The sequence below is a fragment of the Papio anubis genome, chromosome X (assembly GCF_008728515.1).
Source record: "Papio anubis isolate 15944 chromosome X, Panubis1.0, whole genome shotgun sequence".
NCBI classification, from domain to species: Eukaryota; Metazoa; Chordata; class Mammalia; order Primates; family Cercopithecidae; genus Papio; species Papio anubis.
The window spans coordinates 56,904,737-56,931,145 of NC_044996.1; positions in this window are offsets into that span (position 1 = coordinate 56,904,737).

Consider the following 26,409-nt stretch of genomic DNA (forward strand, 5'->3'; position numbering starts at 1 on the left):
GATTTATTTAAACGTCTCTTATAGTAGAGATATGTTGTTGTTTAATTGTTATAGCTGTTATATGTGCGATGATATTTTCTTTCACTTTTATTTTTAAAATTATTTTCACTGCATATATATGTCTAGATTGGAAGTTGTTTTCTTTCATTACTTTAAACATGTTGCTTCACTGTCTTCTTACTTGCATTATTGCTAGCAAAAAAATCTGCTGTAATATTTATCTGTCTTTTCCCCTCTGTACATAATGTTTCTTTTTTTCTCTGGTTGCTTTAAAACATTTATTTGGTCGTTAGTTTAGAGCCATTTGATTATGGTACGCCCTGCTATAATTTTCTTTATATTTCTTGTGCCTGGGGTTCATTGAGATTCTTGACGCTATAGGTTTATGCTTTTCAACAAGTCCGGGAAAATTTGTTCACTATTTCTTGACATATTTTTTTGTCCCTACCCCTAGTTCAATGAGTTGAATTTTATGTATAATAGGATGTCTGAAGTTGTCCTGTAGATCACTGATGCTCTTCATTTAAAAAAACTGTTTCTTTTCCCTGTGTTTTATTTGGATAGTTTTTATTTGTTAGATCTTCAAATTGACAAATCCTTTCTTCTGGATTTTGTAATTTGATCTTAATTTCACATATTATACTTTTCATCTCTAAAAGGCTTCTCTGAGTCTTTTAAAAAATATTTTCATGTGTTTAAATTTTCTGAACTTATGGAATGAATTTAACTCCTTCGGTGTCCTCCTAAGCTAATTCTAACATCTGTGGAAGTTTTAGTTCAAGTTCAATTGATTATTTTTTCTCCTTATTATGGGTTGTATTTTCCTTCCACTTCACCTGGTTTTGTAATCTTTGATTGGATGCCAGACATTGTGAATTTTTATCTTGTTGAGTACTGGATATTTTTGTATTATTGTAAGTATTTTGAACTTAGTTTTTGGATGAAATTAAGTTAATTGAAGACAATTTGATTCTTTTAGATTGTAGTGTGTTGAATAGTTTTTCTACCCAATTTGTATTCACCTGTACCTCACAATGTGACCTTATTTAGAAATAAGGCCTTTGCAGATGTAACTAGTTAAGATTCATACAAGATTAGGGTGGGCCCTAAGTCCAATCACTACTGTCCTTATAAGAAGGTCATATGAAGCCATACAGGAAAGAAGGCAATGTGACTACAGAAACAGAGATTGGAGTGATACAACTATAAACCAAGGAATAACGAGGACTGTTAGCAAGCATAAGACATGGGACAGATTTCTCCTCAGAACCTTCAGAAGGAACCAATCATGTTAACCTTGATTTCAGACTCTGGACTCCTGAACTATAGAAAATAAATTTCTGTAGTTTTACACCATGCTATTTGTGGTAATTTGTTAGGGCTTTCCTAGGAAAATAATATACAAATCCTAGCTTTAAGAATTGTTAAGTGGGACCAGAATAGTGTTTAGTATAGGGCTAATTGTTCCTCACTAGTGAATGGAAACCCTTACAAGTACTCTACTCAATTCTCCAAGAGTTATGAGGTCTTACATTCTGTCTGGGGGAAATACACACTATTTCTGTCTCTATAGGAAAATGTTTCCCCACAAGTTCAAGCGCTTTCTTCACACTTATGTGCTGGTCAGTACTATGCTGAAAGCTCAAAGAGGAACTTGTGCAGATTTGTGGGGTTCTCTTTCTGAGCAGCCCTCTACTCTTTGGAACTCTGTCTCATGAACTCCAGCTTCCTCATTCTCCCTGGAATGTCAGCTGCTGGTCCTCAACTTGAGGAGACTTTTAGGCTCCACCTCTGCTTCTACTTTCTGGGCCATGCCCTGGACATTTTCTGTAGTCATTAAGTGGGATCAATCACATGGCTCATTTTATTTGTTTCCCATTTTCAGAGGTCACTGTCCTTTGGTGCATAATGTCCAGTACCTTTAAAACTATCGTTTTATAGATTTTTGTCTCATAAGGGTTTCCAATCCCTGTTATTACATCTTATTTGGAGATAAAAATATTCCTTAGCCAAAATTAGAACAAGGCTATGAAAACAATTTTAAGTATTTCCCAGTACTTGAAAGGAAGGATAACAAATTAGCAGTGGCCAAGCCATTAGAGGCATATGTCAGATATATTGCTGATGGGGTTCCAGACCACTGCAATACAGTGAATACTGCAATAAAGTGAGTCACACAGTTTTTTTTTGTTCACCAGTGCATGTAAAAGCTATGTTTGCACTATATTGTAGTCTATGAAGTTTGCAATAGCATTATGTCTTAAAAAGCAATGTGCACACCCTAATTTAAAAACATTTTATTGCTAAAAAGTGCTGAGGATTATCTGAGCCTTCAATAAGTTATAACCTTTTTGCTGGTAGAGGGTTTTGCCTTAATATTGATGGCTGCTGACTGATCAGGATGGTGGTTGCTAAAGGCTGGGGTGGCTATGGCAGTTTCTTGAAATAAGGCACCAATGATGTTGTCGGAGAATTTGTGGAAGAATCACAACCTCTCTAAAAGCAAATTAATTACTTTCAGAGTTTTCTAAAACAGAATGATAGAAGACTAAGATGTTTTCAATTTGTCTTAAACTGTTTTAGTGATTAACAAGCAGGTCCTGATGTTGAATGTGCTATACCTAATCGATTTTAGGGTACAAACACAAACCCAAAATTGCACAATTGGCCTATGTTAGGTTGGTGGAACAGAAAAGAGACTCTGCTGACATCAACATTGTTCTAAACTGGTGTTCTGGCAACTACTGTATTGTGGGGAACAAGTTGTTTCATGTTTCTCTAACTTTAGGAAGCACTAGGTTAAACACCTTTACACAAGATTCCTTAAGGTAGGAATTCTGGAAGATTTTGACATATTGGCTAGCAAATACTAACTTATAACCCATTATATTAGCCTCATAACAACTTGACACTGCATAAACAAACAATCAAAAATAAAACTCATTAAAGTGCTATGCCTTAACGTCATTACCCCACTTTTTAATTATTTGTTTTTTTCTTTTTATATCTTATTTTACTATATCTTGAAAGGTTGTTGTAGTTATTATTTTTGATTTGTTCATCATTTAGTCTTTCTACTTAGGGTAAGAGTAGTTTACACATCAAATTAAAATGTTAAAATATTCTGTGTTTTCCTGTATACTCACTATTACCAGTGACTTTTATACCTTCAGATAATTTCTGATTGCTCATTACAGTCCTTTTCTTTCTGGTTGAAGTACTCCCTTAAGCATTTCTTTAGGACATATCTGGTTTTGATAAAATCCCCCAGCTTTTGTCTGGGAAAGTCTTTATTTCTTCTTCATGTTTGACCATTGTGTTTGCCAGATATACTATTCTAGGATGCAAGTTTTTTTCCTTCAACACTTTAAATATGCCATGCCACTCTCTCCTGGTCTGTAAGGTTTCCATGGAAAAGTCTGCTGCCAGACATATTGGAGCTCCAATGTATGTTATTTTCTCTTTTCTTTTGTTGTTTTTAGGATCCTTCCTTCATCCTTGATCTTTGGGAGTTTGATTATTAAATACTTTGAGGTAGTCTTCTTTGGGTTAAACATGCTTGATATTCTATAACCTTCTTGTACTTGGATATTGATATCTTTCTCTACATTTGGGAAGTTCTCTGTTATTATGCCTTTGTATAAACTTTCTACCCCATCTTCTCTACATCCTCTTTAAAGTCAATAACTCTTAGATCTGCCCTCTTGAGGCTATAGATCCTGTAGGCATGCTTAATTGTTTTTTTATTATGTTTTATTTTGTCTGCTCTTACTGTGTATTTTCAAATAGCCTGTCTTCAAGTTTACTAATTCTTTCTTCTGCTTGATCAATTCTGCTGTTAAAAGACTCTGGTGCATTCTTCTGTATGCCATTTTCTAGCTGTAGAATTGCTGCTTGATTCTTTTTAATTATTTCAATCTCTTTGTAATTTTTTTTTTTTTTTTTTTACTTTTAAACAACAGCTTTCTGTATTTATTTATTTATTTATTTATTATTGTTATTATACTTTAAGTTCTAGGGTACATGTGCATAACGTGCAGGTTTCTTACATACGTATACTTGTGACAGAGTTTTACTCTTGTTGCCCAGGCTGGAGTGCAATGGCGCGATCTTGGCTCACCTCAACCTCCACCTCCCAGATTCAAGCAATTCTCCTGCCTCAGCCTCCCGTGTAGCTAGGATTACAGGCATGTGCCACATGCCTGGCTAATTTTTATATTTTTAGTAGAGATGGGGTTTCTCCATGTTGGTCAGGCTGGTCTCAAACTCCCGACCTCAGGTGATTCACCCATTTCAGTTTCCCAAAGTGCTGGGATTACAGGCATCTTTGTTAAATTTGTCTGATAGAATTCTGAATTCCTTCTTTGTGTTAATTTGAATTTCTTTCTGTTCCCTCAACCAATTGTTTTGAATTATCTGTCTGAAAAGTCATATATCTCTGTTTCTCCAAGATTGGTCCCTAGTGCCTTATTTATTTCATTTGTTGAGGTTATGTTTTCCTGGATGGTGTTGATTCTAGTAGATGTTCTTTGGTGCTTGGGCATAGTATAGTTAGGTATTTATTGTAGTCTTCATTGACTGGGCTTGTTTGTACATGTCCTTCTTGGGAAGCCTTCCCAGATATTTGAAGGAACTTGGGTGTTATGATCTAAGTTGTATCTGCTTTAGGGAGCAACCAAACCCAAGTAATGCTGTGATTCTTGCAGACTTGTAGGGATATTGCCTTGATGGTCTTGGACAAGATCTGGGAGAATTCTCTTGATTACCATGCACAGATTTTGTTCTTTTTTTCTTACTTTCCCACGAACAAATGGAGTCTCTCTGTTTGGAACCACCTAAAGCTGAGGGTGGAGTGACACAAGCACCCTTGTGGCCACCAACACTATGATTGAACTGCATCAGATCTGAAGCCAGCACAACACTGATTTTCTCTGAAGGCCTGCTGTAGCCATTCCTGCTCACTGCCTATATTTGCTCAAGGCCATAGCGCTTTACATTCAGTAGGTGGCAAGGCCAGCCAGACCTGTGTCCTTCTGTTTTAGGGCAGTGAGATCCCCCAGGCCCCAGGTGGGTCCAGAGGTGCCATCTGGGAATCAGTGACTAGAGTCAAATACCTTAGAAGTCTACCTGGTATTCTATTTTATTGTGGCTGAGCTGACACTCAAACCACAAGATGGAGTCCTTCTTACTTTTCCCTCTCCTTTTCAAAGGCAGAGGAGTCTCACTCTTGGCCACCACCACTGCAGACCATGGGAAGTACAGCCAGACTACCACTGATGTTCCCTTAAGGCCCAAGCGCTCTTAAGTCTGCTTGTAGTAAATGTTGTCTAGCATAGGAGTCACTCTTCAGGGCCTTGAGTTCTTCTATGACCCAGGACAGGTTCAGAGGTACTGTCCATGAGTCAAGTCCTAGAATTGGAGACCACAAGAGTCCACCTGATGCTCTACTCCACTGTGGCTGTGCTAGTACCTGATAGCAAGACAAAGTCCTTTTTATGTTTCCCCAGCACCCAGAGATGCTCTCCACACCATGACACCACTGCTGTAGGGTAGGGGACAGGTGGCATTGACAATTCAAGGCTGTCTTTTTTTTTGTTTGTTTTAACCTCTTCAGTGCCTCTTTCAGCAATACAAAGATAAAATGAAGTACTATGAGGGCTCACTGGATTTTTGGTCATAATGAAAGTGGTTTTTCTGTGTAGACAGTTGTTAAATTGATGTCTTTGGGCCAGGCGTGGTGGCTCATGCCTGTAATCCCAGCACTTCGGGAGGCCAAGGCGGGCGGATCACGAGGTCAGGAGATTGAGACAATCCTGGCTAACACAGTGAAACCCCATCTCTACTAAAAATACAGAAAATTAGCTGGGCATAGTGGTGGGCGCCTGTAGTCCCAGCTACTCGGGAGGCTGAGGCAAGAGAATGGCGTGAACCCAGGAGGTGGAGCTTGCAGTGAGCCGAGATCACACCACTGCACTCCAGCCTGGGCAATAGAACGAGACTCCATCTCAAAAAAAAAAAAAAAAAAAATATTGATGTCTTTGCAGGGGGGATGATTGGGGGAGCCTTATATTCTGCCATCTTGCTCTATCTCTCAGCTGGTAATTTTTAAAAATAAGACAATAATGGTGTTTGCCACATTGATTGATTTTTTACAAAAAGTTTATCTATGGCATGTGATACTGTTGGATAGCATATTTCCCACACTAGAACTTCTTTCAAAGTTAGAGTCAATCCTCTCAAATCTTGCTGCCAATTTATTAACTAAGTTTATGTAATATTCTAAATCCTTTATTGTCATTTCAATAATGTTCATAACATCTTTACTAGGAGTATATTCCCTCACAAGAAAACACTTTCTTTACTCATTTATAAGAAACACATTCTCATCCATTTAAGTTTGATGATGAGATTGCAGCAATTCAGTCGCATCTTCTAGCTTCATTTCTAATTCTTGTTCTCTTGCTATTGCTACCACATCTTCAGTTTACTTCCTCCACTGAGGTGTTGAACCCCTCAAAGTCATCCGTGAATCAACTTTTTCCAAATTCCTGTTACTGTTGATACTTTGACCTCCTTTCGTGAATCATGAATGTTCTTAATGACATCCAAATTAATGACATTCCAAATTTGGAATCAACTTTTTCCAAATTCCTATTACTGTTGATACTTTGACCTCCTCTCATGAATCATGAATGTTCTTAATGACATGTAGAATGATGAATCCTTTCCAAATGATTTTCAATTTAATTTGCCAAGGTGCATCACAGGAATCACTATCTATGGAAGCTATAGCTTTACTGAATGTGTATCTTAATAAGACCTAAAACCTGAAGTTACTCTATCTATAGGCTGCAGAATGGATGTGTGTTAGCATGCATTAAGACAGCATTAATATCCTTGTACATCACCATCAGAGCCTTTGAGTGACTAGATGCACTGTCAAAGAGCAGTAATATTTTGAAAGAAATATTGATTTTCTGAGCAGTAGATCTCAACAGCAGGCTTAAAGTATTCAATAAACGATGCCATAAACAAATGTGCTAACATCCAGGCTTTCTTATTTCTTTTATAGAACACAGTCAGAATGGCTTTAGCATTATTGTAATGGGCCCTGGGATTTTTGAAATGGTAAATGAGCAATGGTTTTAGCTTAAAGTCACCAGCTGCATTAGTCCCTAACAAGAAAGTCAGCTTGCTTTTTGAAGATTTGAAGTTAGTCATTGGCTTCTCTTTAGCTAGGGAAGTCCTAGATGGCATCTTCTAATAGAAGGCTGTTTCATCTACATTGAAAATCTGTCATTTAGTGTAGCCACATTCATCAGTTATCTTAGCTAGACCTAGATAACTTCCTGCAGCTTCTCAATCATCACTTGTTTCTTCACCTTACACATTTATTTTATGGAGATGGCTTCTTTACTTAAACGTCATGAACCAACCTCTGTAATTTCCAACTTATCTTCTGAAGTTTCTTCACTTCTCTCAGCTCTCATGGAATTGAAGAGAGATGAGGCATTGCTCTGGATTATGCTTCAGCTTAATGAAGTGTTGTGGTTGGTTTGATATTTTATCCAGAACAATAAAACCTTCTCCATATCAGCAATGAGGGTGGTTTGCTTTCTTATCATTTGCGTGTTCACTGCTGTAGGACTTTTCATCTCTATCAATAACTTTTCCTTTGCATTTACAACTTGCCTAACTATCTGGCACAAGAGGTCCAGGGTTCAGCCTATTTTGGCTTTCAGTATGCCTTTCTCACTAAGCTTAATCATTTCTAGCTTTTGATTTCAAATGAGAGACATGTGACTCTTCTTTTACTTGAACACTTAGAAGTCATTGTAGGGTTATTCATTGGCCTAATTTCAATATTTATATGTCTCTGGGAATTAAGAGAACTATGGAGAAGGAGAAAGATGGGGAAAAAACAGTTGGCAGAACAGTCAGAATAGATCCAGCATTTACTGATTAAGTTTGCCCTCTTGAATGGGCGTGGTTTGTGTTGCTACTAAACAATTACAATAGTAACATCAAATGTCACTGCTCAGAGATCACCAAAACAGATGTGATAATAATCATGTTTGAAATGTTGTGAGAAGTACCAAAATGTGACACAGACACACAAAGTGAGTACATACTATTGGAAAAATGGCATCTATGGGCTTGCTCAACACAGGGTTGCCACAAATCTTCAAGCTGTAAAAAAACACAATATCTGCAAAGTGCAATAAAGTGAAGCACAATAAAAACTGGTATGCCTATAGGTCATGGTGGTTTCTCTGGCATCCAAAAGTTAGTGAGGTACTGCTTCTCCGAGGGTGAAAAAAAAGGCGTGGAGACAGGCAGCATTGCTACCAGACCAGAAGCCTATCCTTTCTCCTAATGACCCTTGACCCTTGGGTGTTGACCCAGTGCTAGCATTTTGCCAGGTGTTCAGTGGCTTGTTGTGGGAATTAAATTGATCAATACACGTTAAGTGCTTAAAAGATCCTCTGTTTTGATATATCAAAATTTATTTTCTACGTGCAACAGATATTGTCTTGAGTGACAGCTTAATCATTTCCCCTCAACGGCATGCAGAAAAAAGACCTCCCACATTTTTCTGTCACATGGCTTCTGTCAAATTAGTTGTATTCTTTCTCAGATATTTAGGCAAAGATCACACCAGGCAGGGCAATGCTAAGAGCAAACACCCTGAAGCAAGAGAATGCTTGGTGTGTTCTAGCAATACTGAAGAGGCGAGTATGGCTAATGTGCAGTAAGTTTAAAGCCCACAGAAGTAGTTTTTCGGGGATACGGACATTGTTGTTCATTCATAAAACAAGGTAAAGCCATGTGAACAATTTTAGTTTTTACTCTGAGATAGGGAATCTTTTGGAGTTTTAAACAGTGATGTGACATTATTTGATGTGATATTTAGTAGAATTACTCTGACTACTGTGTGAAGAAAAAAATGTATGGGTAGCAAGAATGAAAGCAGGAAACCTGTTAGGAGGCTGTTGAAGAAATCCAGGTGTTAGTTCCTAATGCTTTGGTCTGTGATGTTAATAATGTAATGACAAGTGGTCATATTCTGAATATATTTTGAAGGCAGAATCAATGGGATTTGCTGATAGGTTAAATAGATGTGTGATAAAAAGAGGAATCAGGAATTACTACATGCTTTCTTATCTCAGCAAGTGGACAAATGAAATACAACTTACTGTGATAGGGAAGAGGGAGACAGCTTTGAAATGAGGTGTTATATTAAGATTCATATATGATATCCAAGTGAAAATATCTAATAAGCATTTGATTATACCAGTCTGAACATCAGGAGAGTGAAGAAGGACATTTGGCAAAGTAGGGTAGCCAAGAGTGAGGAGAGTCTTCAAAACCAATTGAAACAATAAATGTTCAAGAAGGAGAGAGTGTTAAATTATACTGCCAGGCTGATGGTTCAAGTCTGATGAGTAACAGAAAGTAATCATTTTATTCATCAAGATACAGCTCACTGGTGACCCTAAAATACTGAACAGAGTGGCAAAAGCCTGATTGGAATAAGGTCAAGAGAAATGAGACTTCATAGTTGGCTGCTTTATTAGTCATAGTTCTCCAGTGGATATATGCGCACATGATAGAAAGTTTATTAGGGAGAGTCGGCTCACACAATTAAAGGTGAAGTCCCATGATAGGCTGCCTGCAAGCTGAGGAAGAGAGAAGCTGATAGTGGCTCAGTCTGAGTCCGAAAGCCTCAAAACCAGGGAAGCTGAAACTGCAGATTTCAGTCTGTGGCCAAAGGCCTGAGAGCCCCCAGCAAGCTGCTGGCACAAGTCTCAGAGCCCAAAGGCCAAAAAACCTTGAGTCTGATGTCCAAGGGCAGAAAGAATGAAAGCAATTGTCGTCCAGTACGGGAAGAAGAAGGAAGCCAGAAGACTCAGCAAGCAAGGTTATCCCACCTTTTTCTGCCTGCTTTTGTTCCAGCTGCACTGGCAGCTGATTAGATGGTGCCCACCCACGTTGAGGGTGGGTCTTCCTCTCCCAGTCCGCTGACTCAAATGTCAATCTCCTCTGACAATACCCTCACAGACACACCCAGTAACAACACTTTACCAGCCACTGAGGCATCTTTCAATCCAATCAAGATGACACCTAATATTAACCATTACTGCTGGATAAATTCAAATATACCCATACACCTCAAAAATCCTCTATGAATCAACAGAAGAGCAAATTACAACACACACAACCCATTTTTTTTTTTTTTTTTTGCCATCAGTGAGAAGACAGAGAATACTATAAATATCAAATTACAAAGGGAAAGGAAGTGGCATTATGTGGATCAAAAATGTGTCAGACACCACCTTAACCAAGAGTCATACTCCTACCAAAAATGTACAACCTGGATATATTCATGAGGAATCATCAGGAAACCCCAAAAAAGCAAATTCTACAAAATAGCTGGCCTGTAACTTTTCAAATATGTGAAGACAAATAAAGATTAAGTAAAGGTGAAGAACTGTTCCAGATAAAAGGAGACTAAAAGACATGACCACTAAATACAGTATAAGATCCAGCATTGGATCTTGGGATGGAGAGAAGAATCACCTATAAAAGATATTCGTGAGCCAACTGATGAAATTTTAATGTGGACTGTGCATTAGAAAATGGTATTTTATAATGTTAAATGTTCTTGTTCTGATTATTGTATTGTGGTCGTGTATGAGAATGTCTCTGTTCTTAGGAAACGCACATTGAAGTAGTTTGGGATAAAAGGACATAATGTTGGCAACTTAATTAACAATGGTGGTTTGAAAAAAATTGTGTGTGTGTGTGTGTATACTATATGAAGAATGATAAAACAAATGTGGCAACAATGTTATGTCAATAATTGGTGAATCTGGGTAAAGGATAGAAAAGACAAAGCACTTCTTTATATTATTCTTTCCTTTTTTAGTAGGTCTCACGTTATATTAACATGAAAAGATAAAATGGGAGGAGAGGAAGTAAAGATAACAAGTAAAGGAAAATCATTTGAGAAGTTTACTGTGAAAAGGAGCAGAAAAAAGAGGCAGCTAATGAAAGAGAATGTGAGATCAAGGGATATTTTTAAAAATAATAATAATAGTGATACTACTGATATAATAATATTAATAACTGTACTAATACAGCACTTACTAAGCTCCAGACATATTTCTAAGTATTTTATGTATTCTACCTCATTTTATGTGCAAATACACACACACAGGCACACATACACTCACAGTGATGGAAGTATTAAAGTTGTCTGCATTAACAAATGAGAAAATTGAGACGAAGAGCAGGGAAATAATATGGTGAACGCCACATAACAGTAGGTGGCAAAAAAGGAGATATTGCAGAATGTTCGTATGCTCATGTAAATAATTCAAAGAGAGATGTATTAGTCTGTTCTTGCACGGCTACAAAGAAATTCATAAGACTGAGTAATTTATAAAGAACAGAGGTTTAGTTGGCTCACAGTTCCACAGACTGTACAGGAAGCATGATTTTAATATCTGCTTCTGGGGAGACCTCTGGATACTTACAATCATGTTGGAAGACAAAGGGGAAGCAGGCATATCGTACATGACTAGAGCAGGAGGAAGAGACAAGTGGGAGGTGCCACACAGTTTTAAACAACCCGGTCTCATGAGAACTCACTATTGTGATGATAGCACCAAGGAAGATGGTGTTATATCATTAGAAACAGCCCCCATGATGCAATCGTCTCCCACCTTAACCCTGAGGATTATCATTTGACATGAGATTTGATGGGAACACAGATCCAAACCATATCATTTCCCCCCGAACCCTCCAAATCTCATGTTCTTCTCACGTTGCAAAATAAAATCATCCCTTCTCAACAGTCCCCCAAACTCTTAATTCATTCCAGCATTAACTCCAAAGCCTGAAGTCTCATCTGAGACAAGGCAAGTCCCTTCTACCTATGAGTCTATAAAATCAGAAACAAGTTAGTTACTTCCAAAATATATTGGGAATATAGAAATTGGGTAAATATTCCTGTTATGAAAAAGAGAAATTGGCCAAAAGAGAGGGGCTACAAGTCCCATGTAAATCCAACACCCAGAAGGGCAGTCATTAAATTTTAAAGTTCCCAAGTAATCTCCTTTGTCTCCATGTCCTATATCTGGGACACACTGATACAAGGGGTAGTCTCCCAACACCTTGGGCAGTTCTGCCCCTGTGGCTGCAGCTGCTCTCACTGACTGGCATTGAGTGCCTGTGGCTTTTCCAGGTGAAGGGTGTAAGCTGCTGGTGTATCTACGATTCTTGGGTCTGGGGGACAGTAACTTTCTTCTCACAGCTCCACTAGGCAGTGCCCCAGTGGGGACTCTGTGTACAGGCTCCAACCCCACATTTCCTCTCCACATTTCCCTATTAGAGGTTCTCAATGATGGCTTTGCTCCTGTAGCAGGCTTCTGCCTGGACATCCAGGCTTTTCCATGCATCCTCTAAAATCTATGCAGATGTTCCATAGCCTGAACTTTTGTGGTCTGTGTACCTGCAAGCTTAACACCACCTATAAGCCACCCTCTGAAGCAGTGACTCAAGCTCTACCTGGTCCCCTTTAAGCCACAGCTGGAGCTGGAGTGTCTGGGATGCAGGGAACATTGTCCTGAGGCTCTGCAAGGCAGTGGGGTCCTGAGCTGGCCCATGAAATGATTCTTCCCTCCTACTGTTCTGGGCCTGTGATGGGAGGGGTTGCCAGGAAGAACTATGAAATACCTTTGGGGCCTTTTTCCCATTGTCTTGGCTACCAGCACTTACCTTCTCTTTTCTTTTGCAAATTTTTGCAGTTTGCTTGAATTCCTCCCCTGAAAATGGGCTTTTCTTTTCTATCATATGGGCAGGTTGCAAATTTTCCAAACTTTTTCACTCTGGTGCCCTTTTAAAAATAAGTTCCAGTGTTAGATCATTTCTTTGCTCACATTTATGAGCATAGGTTGTTAGAAGCAGCCAGATGGTTTCTTGAACACTTTGTTACTTAGAAATTTCTTCCACCAGATACCCCAAATCATCACTCTCAAGTTCAAAGTTCCACAGATCCCTAGGGCAGGGACACAACACATCTAGGCTCTTGAATAAAATATAACAAAAGTGACTGCTCCAGTTCCCAATGTGTTACTCATTTTTATCTAAGACCTCCTCAGCCTGGACTTCATTGTCCTTATCACTATCAGCATTTTGGTCACAGCAATTTACCAAGTCTCTAGAAAGTTACAAATGTCTCCTCATCTTGTCTTCTTCTGAGCCCTCCAAATTCTTCCAACCTCTACCTGTTACCAAGTTCCAAAGTTGCTTCCACATTTTTAGGTATCTTTATAGCAATGCCCACTCCTCAATACCAATTTTCTGTTCTTGCATTGCTATAAAGAAATATCTGAGACTGGGTAATTTATAAAGAAAACAGGTTTAATTCACTCATGATTCTGCAGGCTGTACAGGAAACATGATGCTGGCTGTCTGCTTGGCTTCTGGGGAGGCCTCAGGAAACTTACAATCATGGTGGAAGGCAAATGGGGAGCCAGCACTTCACATGGCCAGAGGAGGAGGAAGACAGAGAGAGAGGCGAAGTGGTACACACTTTTAAACAACCAGTTCTCATGAGAACTGTATCATGAGAACAGCACTGGGAGGATGGTGCTAAACCATTAGAAACCACCCCCATAATCCAATCACCTCCCACCAGGCCCCACCTCCAGCATTGGGGATCACATTTCAACATGAGATTTTGATGAGGACATAGATCCAAACCATATCAAGAGGGAAATAAGAGACAAGGCTATTGGCTGAAACCAAGAATGGGAAAATAGGTATTTGAGATTTAAAAAAGAAAGCAGATAGTGTGAGTTAACCTTCAGGGAGAGTGGAATAGTGAATTGGCCTGGGAAATGTAGTAAGATTGTGGAGCAGAAGTAATGGACCACTTGAGGCTTTATATCACAAATTGAAAGTGAGATGTGTTCTCATGGTTTTGTTTTACTCCAGGCATGTTCAGTTGCTCAGTGTAGCACAGAATAGGTGCAGAGTTATAAGTTTTCCATCATTATAGCAGAAGGAGAAAAAAAAACACAGAGTTTGACAGTGTGTGCAGTAGAGTTGGAATGAAATGGAGTATGGAATTTAAACTGCATAAGGAGGAAGATTAGAACATGATGGTGAAAGATTGGGAAAAGGGAGTTGGATGGATAGATTGTAGGTCCCAGTGAGGTTAGAGGACTTCTGTAGTTGAGGTACTAGTGAGCATTAGCTGGAAAGATAGAAGGTGGTGGTGAGAGATGTGAATATGTGAAATTGAGATTATAGAGGCACTTTAGTTAGTGATAATGACAATATCTAGGGTTATATCTATGGGACTGGGCAGCTGATGGAGGTTTCAGGCAAGATCATTGGAGGAAAGAATATTAAGAAACAGTGAAGTCATGATAGTAAAAGGATTATTCGAGTGTATATTGAAATTACTGAGAATTGTGAGTCAAGGCCAGTACCCATGTTCTTTGGTCATTAATTCATACACTCATTTAGTCAGTAAATGGTCACTGAATACTTTTTAATGTGTTAGGCACTTTTTTAATGTGCTATTTTATCAGGTGCTAGTGATATAGTGAAGAAAAGATTAAGTCCAGTGCTTCAGGAGCTTATATTTTAGTTGGATGAGCAGATAATAAATAAATCTATAATATAATGTGAGATAATGCTAATGCTGTAAAAATAGCACAGAGTAAGTGGATATTTTAATAGGTGTAAATAAACATGTATTTATACATTATTTAAGATAGGATTTATATCAAAGAGAAAGCCATGCAAAGATCAGGAAGACATGCCTTCACACAGAGCAAAGAACAAGAGCAATGATTCTGAGGTGAGAATGAGCTTGACCTACTCAAGGCCCAGTAGCTAGGGAGAAGTGAGTAAGGGGGAGAATGGTAGGTAATGATGTTAGAAAATATGTAGGTTGCAGCTATTGGGCATTTTTGAGCAGGGCAATCACAGTCTGGCTAATTCTCTCACAAATATTTATTCTGGTTGCTGTGTGAAGTACAGACTAATGGAAGACACAAAAATATAAACAGGGAGACGGTTTACTTAGGAGGTTTTATTTTATTGTCTGGGAAAGATAAAATGATGATGCATTGCCTGAATCCTTCATTTCACTCTTTATCACAGTTGTTTTATGTTATTTTAAAAACATTTAGTGGTCTCTAGGGTGGAAAAATAAAAGGCCAACCCTTTTTAGGAGAGAGTTTCCTTAGCTTCTGAAAAGTTTTCAAAAGTGCTAGGGTTACCAGTTTCGGTGTTGAAATCCAAATCCATGTAAGTTAAATTATTCACATAAAAAGTGTGAGACAGTGAAAAATTTCAAGAGGGAGAAGTGTAAAATAAATAATAAAACTGGCTAAGATAGTAACATGATCACCTAAGTAATTGCGGTCATATTAAAAGGAGAATAGCAGGGGAGATGGATGGCTATTTATTTATTTATTGTTAGAGACAGGGTCTTACTCTGTCACCCAGGATGGAGTGCAGTGATATGATCATAGCTTATTGTAACCTCGATCTCCTGGGCTCAAGTGAACCTCCTGCCGTGGCCTCCCAAACCCCTAGGATTACAGGTGTGAGATACCCTGCCTGTTCTTACATGGTTCTTACTCAGACTATCTTGAGGGAGGCATTTTATTATACTTTCCAGATTTTGAAGTACTATCTAAATGTGAATATTTTTGTCATCCTTATTTTTTAAAATTTCTGATCTGGAAGAAGGAAAGATCATTTCTGATTAGGACATACTATAATATAATTTTTCCCTTTGTCTTTGCTGGTATTGGAGAAGGACAATGTTGAGTAAAAAGTCTAGCTGTTTTAGAGAGGAAGGGCTAAAATGAAAAGGAAGAAACTGAAACTAAAGATACGGCTCTTAATGTGAGGGTAGATGGATGGTGAGGGTTGAAAAATTACATATGGGATACAATGTTCAATATTTGGGTGACGGGTACACTAGAAGCCCAACCTCCACCATTAGGCAATACACCATTGTAGCAAACATGAACATGTACCCCTGAACTTAAATTTAAAAAAAATAGAAAAAAAGATACTACTCAGTCTCCAGGAGGAAAAAATGGCTATTATAAGCTATTATTGGCAGCAAAAGCTGTTATAACACCAGAGCCATAGAAGTAACAGATAAGAGTTTATGATGCTGAAAGAAGGGGATTTTCAACTGAAATGTAGCAACAGAAAAGTGTCAACTTATTTTGAAGCTTTATACTTCTTTATTCTTGCTTTCAATTATCCTTAGTTATTGCATCTCTTTAATCGTATATGTGTTTAATATAATGGTGATATTTTAAGAGTCAATTTAGTCCATAAAAAGCAATATTGAGTGTCGTACATGCTGAAGTGGGAAAGGATTTTTAAATTATAGAAGTAAAAATAATGTCCCTGTCTTCTAGGAAACTTACAGTTTAGAATACAGTGGTTGTCCTTAGAAATATCAATGAACTTGAAATCTCTGCTTATTAAGACTAAGATACCTGGTAATGCCATCTAGAGATAATTACCCTAAATTATTCACTCAAAATCCCAGAGCACTTAAGGCCATGCCTGGCTGATTTAGTAATACAGAGTGTCTCAGGCTTTAACACATCAGAATGTTTGTATGTATTAGTTGCTTGAAAAGAAAACAAGCACCAATATTTATTATATTTACGCTTTTACTTCTTTTGAGTGCCTCAGAAAATTAACTTCTTAAAAGAGGTACCCATTTTATTTATGGCTGCCAGCTGGTTCAATAAACAGGGGTATAGTAGATAACAATCTGTAGAGCAAATAAAAAAGAAACTCTATGGAACACCTATGGATAATGATCCCTCGATTGCATCTTTTATATTTATTTACATCATATTTCAAAGTTTATTTGCATCTATCATGCCATCACTTTAAAAAAGTCAATTAAAAAAGAGGAAAATAACTTTTTAATTACTGGCATATTTCCGACCTAACCGTTAAAAAATCAAATTGTCTGGTTCAGAAGTGGTCTTTGAGAAAGATGATCTAACCATGTCATTTATACCTTGTTCCCAATTTTTTATCACATGTTGTTGAAGAAAAGATCCTTAACTATAATGATGCTATGTATAGTGAAAAGATGGGCTGACTTGAAGATAGGAGACATAGAGCCAGATGTTCCAATAATATGCTAGATGACGGTAAGAAAGTCACCTATTATATTAAACCTAATGTTTCTCATGAGTAAAATGAAAGGATGTAACTAGATGATCTCTAAGAAAGTTTGCAATATTTTCTGCTTTCTGAGTTATCCGAAAAACTGTGTATTGTAACTCTGAATAGCTATACAATTTGACAAGGCATGACCACACTAGTTATCCATTTTACAAGAAGAAGAAATGGAAGCTTGGTCTAAAAAAAAAAAAGGATTTAAGGGTAACCAATATAACCAGAAATGAAACAGAAATTAAAAATTAATACATTAGTAAATGAAAGTGTAAAGCAAGATTTACTGATTTGAAAATATTCAATTTGGGGCTGTCTTTCCTTTTTATTTTCATTCATGGGGTAAATTGCTAGTCCTGACACACTGAATTATAGAAATTTTACTATCATTTCTCACTTAAATAAATTTAATTACATTACTTTTTTTTTTTTTGACAGAGTCTTGCTCTGTCGCCCAGGCTGGAGTGCAGCAGTGTAATCTCGGCTCGCTGCAATTCCCTGGTTCAAGTGATTCTTGCGCCTCAGCCTCCTGAATAACTGGGATTACAGATGCACACCACCACGCCTGGCTAATTTTTGTATTTTTAGTAGAGTCAGGGTTTCACCATGTTGACCAGGCTGGTCTGGAACTCCTGACCTCATGTGACCCACCTGCGTTGGCCTCCCAAAGTGCTGGGATTACAGGTGTGAGCCACCGTGCCCAGCCCTCATTAAATTACTTTTGACAAGCACACACTAATGAAGAAAAACATGGGGAACAATAATCTTTCCTATCTTTTTGAAAAAAAGAAACTGATTTAACCCATGCATTGCTGCTTAATTACTCAATTGCCAGGCATCACCCAGGCTGAAACAGAATAAACAGAGCAAATCATTTTTGATTTGTCATTGGGTATGAACAAATCCCATCTCTCTCTCCAGCCTGGGTTTCTGAGTTACTATACTGAAAATGAATTTGGCAAATACATTGAAAGTTGTATGGAATGTAAAACAAAACAAAACAAAGCAGAATGTAGTCCATCTTCTTGATATGAAAAGAAAATGTCTAGGGCACAGAAACAGTCTGTCTTGCAACATTGTTTAATGCCTTCCCATATGCTGTTTTATCTATTTTTTCCTGCTCCTACTTGTTTTTCATGTCTCATCTTAATTTTCAGAATAAAGGTAAAGTATTTTATGGGTTTTAGAAATCTGACAGAGGAGGGAATATGTTACATTCTAATGATTAATTGTAGTGATTTTGGTGTTTATTTTGTATAATCTGACACAAAGACTACCTGTATTGACTCAAGCTTGAAGTTACCTTTAAATTCCCTTTCTCCAAAAGCCTTCTTTAAGGCTTTCCTGGTTACAGAAAACATCTAATCACTCTTCCTATAAGGGCTTATTTTCACCATCTAATCTAAAAATAAATATCATGCATTGTTATGGCCTGCTTGCTTACCTTTCTTTCTTTCTTTCTCTCTCTTTCTTTCTTTCTTTCTTTCTTTCTTTCTTTCTTTCTTTCTTTCTCTTTCTTTCTTTCTTTCTTTCTTTCTTTGTCTTTCTTTCTCTTTCTTTCTCTTTCTCTTTCTTTCTTTCTTTCTTTCCTTCTTTCTACTTTCTCTCTCTTTCTTTTTTTTCTCTTTTCTTTTCTTTCTTAGTGCCTTGAATTGACAAACATTTAAAGTCCCATGTTTCTTTCTTCATTTTCTTCATTTCCTGCATTCTCTTCCCAAACCTGTATAGCTCAGTTAGTTTCAATCAGTATATCAGGTGACAAGAAAAGTACTTTTCTATCTCATTTCCTTTTCTATCTTTAGTCAAGACACTCCTGTGTATGTCCCATATACTTCTAAAACTGTTTCTTTTAATTTGAAATTTGTTTGAGTTATAGTGACTGTGTGGTGGAGGGGACCTGTGGTGGGCGTGGGGCATCAACATGCATATTAGGGTCCGAGTTAGTAGTAAGCTCCCTGAAGATAGTAATTCAGTCTTAGGTGTATTCTTGTCAGGGCTTAAAACACAAACATCCATTGAACACCAAATACCATTGTATTAGAATTCTCCAGAGACACAAAATCAATAGGATGTATATTTGTGTGTGTATATGTATGTACATATATATATCTAACCAGTTATAGGCCTGAATTAAACAAAAAGGCTGACCCTTCTCTGAGCAAAGGAGAATTCTTTCTGCCTATCTTTAGAGTGGGACATCAGATTTTTTCCTGCCTTTGGATTCAAACTGACCTACTGGCTCTTCCTGGTTCTCAAGGCTTTTGATCTTTGGACTAGAACTATATCATCAGCTTTCTGGGTTCTTTGGCTTCTGGACACAGAATGTAACTAAACTATTGGCACATCTTGTTCTCCAGATTGCTGACTTAACTTGCCTCCATTGGAACTTTTCAGCCTCCATTATTGCATGAACCAATTTCTTACAAATCTCTTTCTATATACATAGATGTATGTGTGTGTGTGTATATATATATGTACATATATATGAGAAACTGGCCACAATTACTTTATAGTAGCTTTGGTTAACAGTCAAAGATTAAAAACAATGAAATGAATGCCCAGTCAAGAAAAACCACATTGGAAATAATAGGGCCTTTTAGGACATTTTCACTCCCATTTGCTCTACCTCCTCTCTGGTGCTGCATGGTCTTGGTCCAGAGGAGGCAGCATTCCAGTTCCCAATTCTTTTCCTCAAACTGGAAGTAGCAGAGCAGACCATATAGTGATGTTCTAACTGGAGACTACCGGAAGGACTGATCTCTTTTTCACTTAACTCAGAGTTCAGGTATGGAAAAGTGACATCAGACTTCAAGCATGGAAAAACAGTAGAAAGTACCAGGCAATGCTCATAAAAAAACTACAGAGGAACAACAGATCTGCAGACATCTGGGACAAGAGATTAAGCAGGGAGGCATATAGTAGAATATTTAAGGCACCAAGAAAAAGTGATATGAGAGTCTTTGGGAAATTAATAATTTTAAAGCAGCCAAGTATACAGAATTTAGAAAGCCACACATAGGCCAAAGTAAGATGCATAGTCTTGAAAACTTTGAGAAGACCTTATGCTTTCACGTTGAGCTAATCAGGCTAAAAATACACTCAACTAATCAGTGATGGACTATGCCAGCACAGAGCCTGTCTGTAAAGAGTGAGAAAGGTAGCTGTTTTTCAAATGCTCAATTTCCAACAACAAAAGTAATAGGGCATATGAAGAAATGTAAAAACTTGGCCCATTCAAAGTAACACAATAAATAATCAGAAGCCATTCCAGAAGAAATAAAGACATCTGATTTACTAGACGGAGACATTAAAACAACTGTCTTAAACATGCTCAAATGCTAAAGGAAAACAGACAAAAGTAACTAGAGGAAATTAGAAAAATGAAACATGAAATAAATGAGAATTTCAACAAAGAGATAAAAATTCTCAAAAGGGACAGAAAAGAAACTTGGGTGATGCAAAATAAAATAAAAGAATTGAAAAATTTACTAGATCAGTTCAACAGAAGATTTATCCAGGTAGAAGAACCAGTAAACTCAAAGATAGAAGATTGAAATTTAGAAGTCTAAGAAGCAAAAGTTTAAAAACAAATGAAGAAAAAGGATCAGATTCATTATGGGTGTCTCAGAAGGAGAAGATAGAGAGAAAGAAATAGAAAGATTACTTGAAGACTAATGTCAGAAAACTTTCCAAATTTGATGAAATACATGAATCTACAAGTTCAAAAAGCTCAACAAATTTTAAGCAGAATAAACTCAAGATGTTCACACAAAGAAATATTATAATTAAATTGTCAAAAGCCAGTGACAAAGAGAAAATCTTGAAAGTAGCAAAAGGAAAGTGACTTGTCATGTACAAGGGAACCTCAGTAAGTTTACCAGTGGATTTTGCAACCAAAACATTGACAGATAGTAAGCAGTGTTATGCTACATTTAAAGTGGTATAAGAAAAATCGTTAACTGAGAATTTTGTATCCAGCAAAACTGTCCTTAAAATGTATGGAGAAATTAAGATATTCCCCAGGGAGCGGGGGGGGGGGGGGATTGAAGGAGTTTATTATCACTAAATCTGCCTTATTGGAAACACTAAAGAAAGTACTTCAAGGAAAAATGAAGGAATGCTAGACATTAACAGCCATATGCATATGTAAAGATCTCCAATGAAGGAGAACACATGGGAAAATATAAAAACCAGTATTAATGTGATTTTGATTTGGAAGTTCATTTTAAATTTTCTACAAGATTTAAAAGACAAATGCATAAAATAATTACAAACCTATGTTAATGAATATACAATGCATAAAGATATAATTGTTACATTAATAACATAAAGCAGGAAGGGGGACAGAGGTGAATAGCAGTAAAGATTTTGTAAGAAATTGAAGTTAAGTTGATATCAATAGAAAATAGGTTGTTACAACTTTAGTTATTATATACAATATCCAAGGAAACTACAAAGAAAATACACACTAAAGGAAATGAGAAGGGCACCCTGTCTCAAAAAAAAAATTAGTTGCATTTCCATATACTAACAATAAATAATCCAAAGAGGAAATAAAAGAATTCATTTATAATAGGGTCCAAAACAATGAAAAGGAGTAATCTTTAAATAAAGAGTTGAAAGATTTGTACACTGAAAACCACAATGCTAAAATTTTCTCCCATTCTGTAGGTTGCCTGTTCACTCTGATGGTAGTTTCTTTTGCTATGCAGAAGCTCTTTAGTTTAATTAGATCCCATTTGTCAGTTTTGGCTTTTGTTGCCGTTGCTTTTGGTGTTTTAGACATGAAGTCTTTGCCCATGCCTATGTCCTGAATGGTATTACCTAGGTTTTCTTCTAGGGTTTTTATGGTATTAGGTCAAACACTTAGGTCTCTAATCCATCTTGAATTAATTTTCGTATAAGGAGTAAGGAAGGGATCCAGTTTCAGCTTTCTACTTATGGCTAGCCAATTTTCCCAGCACCATTTATTAAATAGGGAATCCTTTCCCCATTTCTTGTTTTTCTCAGGTTTATCAAGATCAGATGGCACAACCAGATGTGTGAGTATTATTTCTGAGGACTCTATTCTGTTCCATTGGTCTATATCTCTGTTTTGGTACCAGTCCCATGCTGTTTGGTTACTGCTTAGCCTTGTGAGTATAGTTTGGGAGATCCAGGTAGCGTGATACCTCAGCTTTGTTCTTTTGACTTAGGATTGTCTTGGCAATGCGGGCTCTTTTGGTTCCATGAACTTTAACTCATCAGACAAAGGGCTAATATCCAGAACCACCACAAAAGAACTCAAACAAAATTTACAAAGAAAAAACAAACAACCCCATCAAAAGTGGGCAAAGGATATGAACAGACATTCTCAAAAGAAGACATTCATGCAACCAACAGACACATGAAAAAATGCTCATCATCACTGGCCATCAAGAAATGCAAATCAAAACCACAATGAGATACCATCATTCACACCAGTTAGAATGGCAATCATTAAAAAGTCGGAAACAACAGGATGCTGGAGAGGATGTGGAGAAATAGAACTACTTTTACACTGTTGGTGGGATTGTAAACTAGTTCAGCCATTGTGGAGAACAGTGTGGCAATTCCTCAAGGATCTAGAACTAGAAGTACCATATGGCCCAGCCATCCCATTACTGGGTATATACTAAAGGATTATAAATCATGCTACTATAAGGAACACATGCTGCATTATGTTTGTTGCGGCACTATTCACAATAGCAAAGACTTGGAATCAGCAAATGTCCATCAGTGACAGACTGGATTAAAGAAAAATGTGGCACATATACACCATGGAATACTATGCAGCCATAAAAGAATGAGTTTGTGTCCTTTGTAGGGACATGGATGCAGCTGAAACCATCATTCTTAGCAAACTATCACAAGAGCAATAACAAACCAAACACATGTTCTCCTCATAGGTGGAAACTGAACAATGAGATCACTTGGACTCAGGAAGGGAACATCACACACTGGGGCCTATTATGGGGAGGAGGGGAGGGATTGCATTGGAAGTTATACCTGATGTAAATGACGAGTTGATGGGTGCAGCACACCAACATGGCACAGAAATATACATATGTAACAAACCTGCCGTTATGCACATGTACCTAGAACTTAAAAAGTATAATAATAAAAAAAATAAAATAAAAAACCACAATGCTGAAAGAAATTAAAGAAAACGTAAATGGAATGATACTTCATGTTTACTGAAAGATGTAATATTGTTATGATGTCAATACTACACAAGGCAAGGCAATCTAAAATTTTAATCCCTATCAAAGTCTTAGTGACCTTTTTTTGCAGAAGTGAAAAACCCCAAGTTCATATTTATATGAAATTTCAAGGGATCATGAATATACAAAACACTCTTGAGAAAGAACAAAGTTGGAGGATTCACACTTCTGGATTTCAAAACTTGCTACAAATGTACAAAAACCAAAACAGTGTGATCCTGGCATAAAGGCAAACTTACAGGACAATAGAATAGAATGGCGATCCCAGAAATTAATTCTTTTGTATATGGTCAAATGATTTCCAACAAGATCGACAAGATCATTCAATTGGGAAAGGGCAGTGTTTTCAACGAACAGTGCTAGGAGAAAAGGATATTCACATGCAAGAGTGATGTTGAATCCTTATACTACATCATATACAAATATTAACTCAAAAGGGTTGAAAAACATAAAAGTAAGAGTTAATGCTATAAAATTATTAGGAAAAACATAGGGGAAAGCTTCATGCCATTGGATTTGGCAATTATTTCTTAGATAAAATAATAAAAGTATAGTCAATAAAAGAAAAATATAAATTGTACTTCAATATTAAAAATTTGTTTGCATCAAAGAACATTTTCAAGAAATGAAAGGCAACCCACAGAATGGAAGAAAATATTTGCATATCATGTATCTGATGAGATATTAATATACAGAATATATAAAGAGCCAATAGGATGTATATGTGCTATATAAGATAGATATAGATATATGGGTAGTGTGATGGTTTCACAGCAATGTGAATGTTCTTAATGCCACTAAACCGTACACTTATATATGGTTAAAATTGTAAATTTTATATTATGTTCATTTTACCACAATAAGAAAATGTAGTTAGAGATATTCATTTTATTATTTCTTAGATGTAGAAAAATTGTATTATATGATACTGGATTCTTCTATGGATTATTGCATACTGTATTGGGAAATTTTCTAAATTAAGATCTTGGGATTGTGTTGTATCAAACATAGTTAAGAGTAAGTGGGACTGAATGAACTTTGATTATTCTTTTCATATACTTACCTCTCCTTAGTCTTTTTGTTTGTGTTAAAATTATCTTAAACTATTCCATCCTCTGGAATATAAACTGCCATACAGTACAAATTCAGGATGTCATGCAGTGCTTCAATTGGAAACACAGTTTTGTTCAATGATGGAGGATGTGATTCATCATGACACAATGGCAGAGGGGTGAACTGAGAGTGCAGGAACTCAGATTCCTCTGTTGCTGTCCTGGAACTTGGGTCACAACTTGTTTAGTCACATTTTCTGTGCACACTTAACTAAACTGAGCAATTATTTAAGACTATTTAAAACAATCATAGCCTAGTAATAACTCAAAATTCAAACTGTCTTCTTAGTGTATCAGGCAATAGAATGTGAGGTTAAAACACTAAGTAAGTGAAGAATAAACATTGTTAGGGGCCAGGCACAGTGGCTCACACCTGTAATCCCAGAACTTTGGGAGACCGAGGCGGGTGGATCACTTGAGGTCAGGAGTTTGAGACCAGCCTGGCCAAAATGGTGAAACCCTGTCTCTACTAAAAATACAAAAAGTAGCTGGGTGTGGTGGCATGTGCCTCTAGTCCCAGCTACTTGGGAGGCTGAGGTGAGAGAATTGCTTGAACCTTGGAGGCGGAGATTGCAGTGAGCCGAGAGCATGCCACTGTACTCCAGCCTGGGTGACAAAGTAAGACATTGTCTCAAAAAAAAATTGAAAGAAAAATATTGTTCAGTATAATGGCCATACCCAGAAGGATTGTTTTGGTTTTGAGAAACAGAGCAAACTGATGACCTAAAAGATTTAAGGAACAACTAAAGCAGTTATGATGCATCACCTCAGATATGTTGCGAAGATCCAAGCCAAATAATGCCTACAATGAATTACCCACAAAATACATTAAGTGAATTAAAAAATGAATTCAAATTTAATATTTTGCTGCTATGAAAGCACCCAATCAGACAACATGTGAGCATGAAATATACTAGCAATATATCACCAAATAGCCTAATATAACATCCAGATTAAATGGAGAGTTTGTCACAGTTCAGAGGCAGGCTATTGTGAACAACTACAGCAACAACAAAAGTATAGTTAACTGCATCTGAAATTAATGCCATACAGCATGAGATTAAATAAAATATTGGATTTAATTACACTAATTTCTCTAACAATGGGAAAAACATCAGACAATTTCCAATTGAGGGGCATTCTACAAATTATACCAGTACTCCACAAAGCTGTCAAGTTCATCCAAAAATAAGAAATGTCCGAGAACTGTCACAGTCAAGAGGAGCCCAAGAAGACCTATAAGTACATGTAATGTGGTATCTTGAATGTGGTCATGGAACAGAAAAATGTATTAGGTAAAAACTAAGAAAATATGGATACATTATGGACTTCAGTTAATAATGATGTATCAATATAGATTCATTAATTGCAACCAATGTACTATACTAAGATATTAATAATAGGGGAAACTGGCTGTATCTTCACAATTTTTCTGGAAATCTAAAACTCTCCTAAAATAATAAGCTGTTTAAAAAATAAATTAGCTATAAACAGGTATTACAAAATGTGACTAGGATCACTCATAGTAGCTCAATTATGTGCCACAATTTTATTTCAAATGAAAAGGATTGTTTGGGTACTGGTCTGTTTTCACACTGCTATGAAGAAATACCTGTGACTGGGCAATTTATAAAGGAAAGAGTTTTAATTGACTTACAGTTCTGCATTGCTGGGGAGACCTTAGGAAACTTACAATCATGGTGGAAGGCAAAGGAGAAGCAGGCACCTTCTTCACAGGACAGCAGGACAGAGTGAGTGCCAGCAGGGGAAATGCCAAATGCTTATAAAACCATCAAATCTTGTGAGAA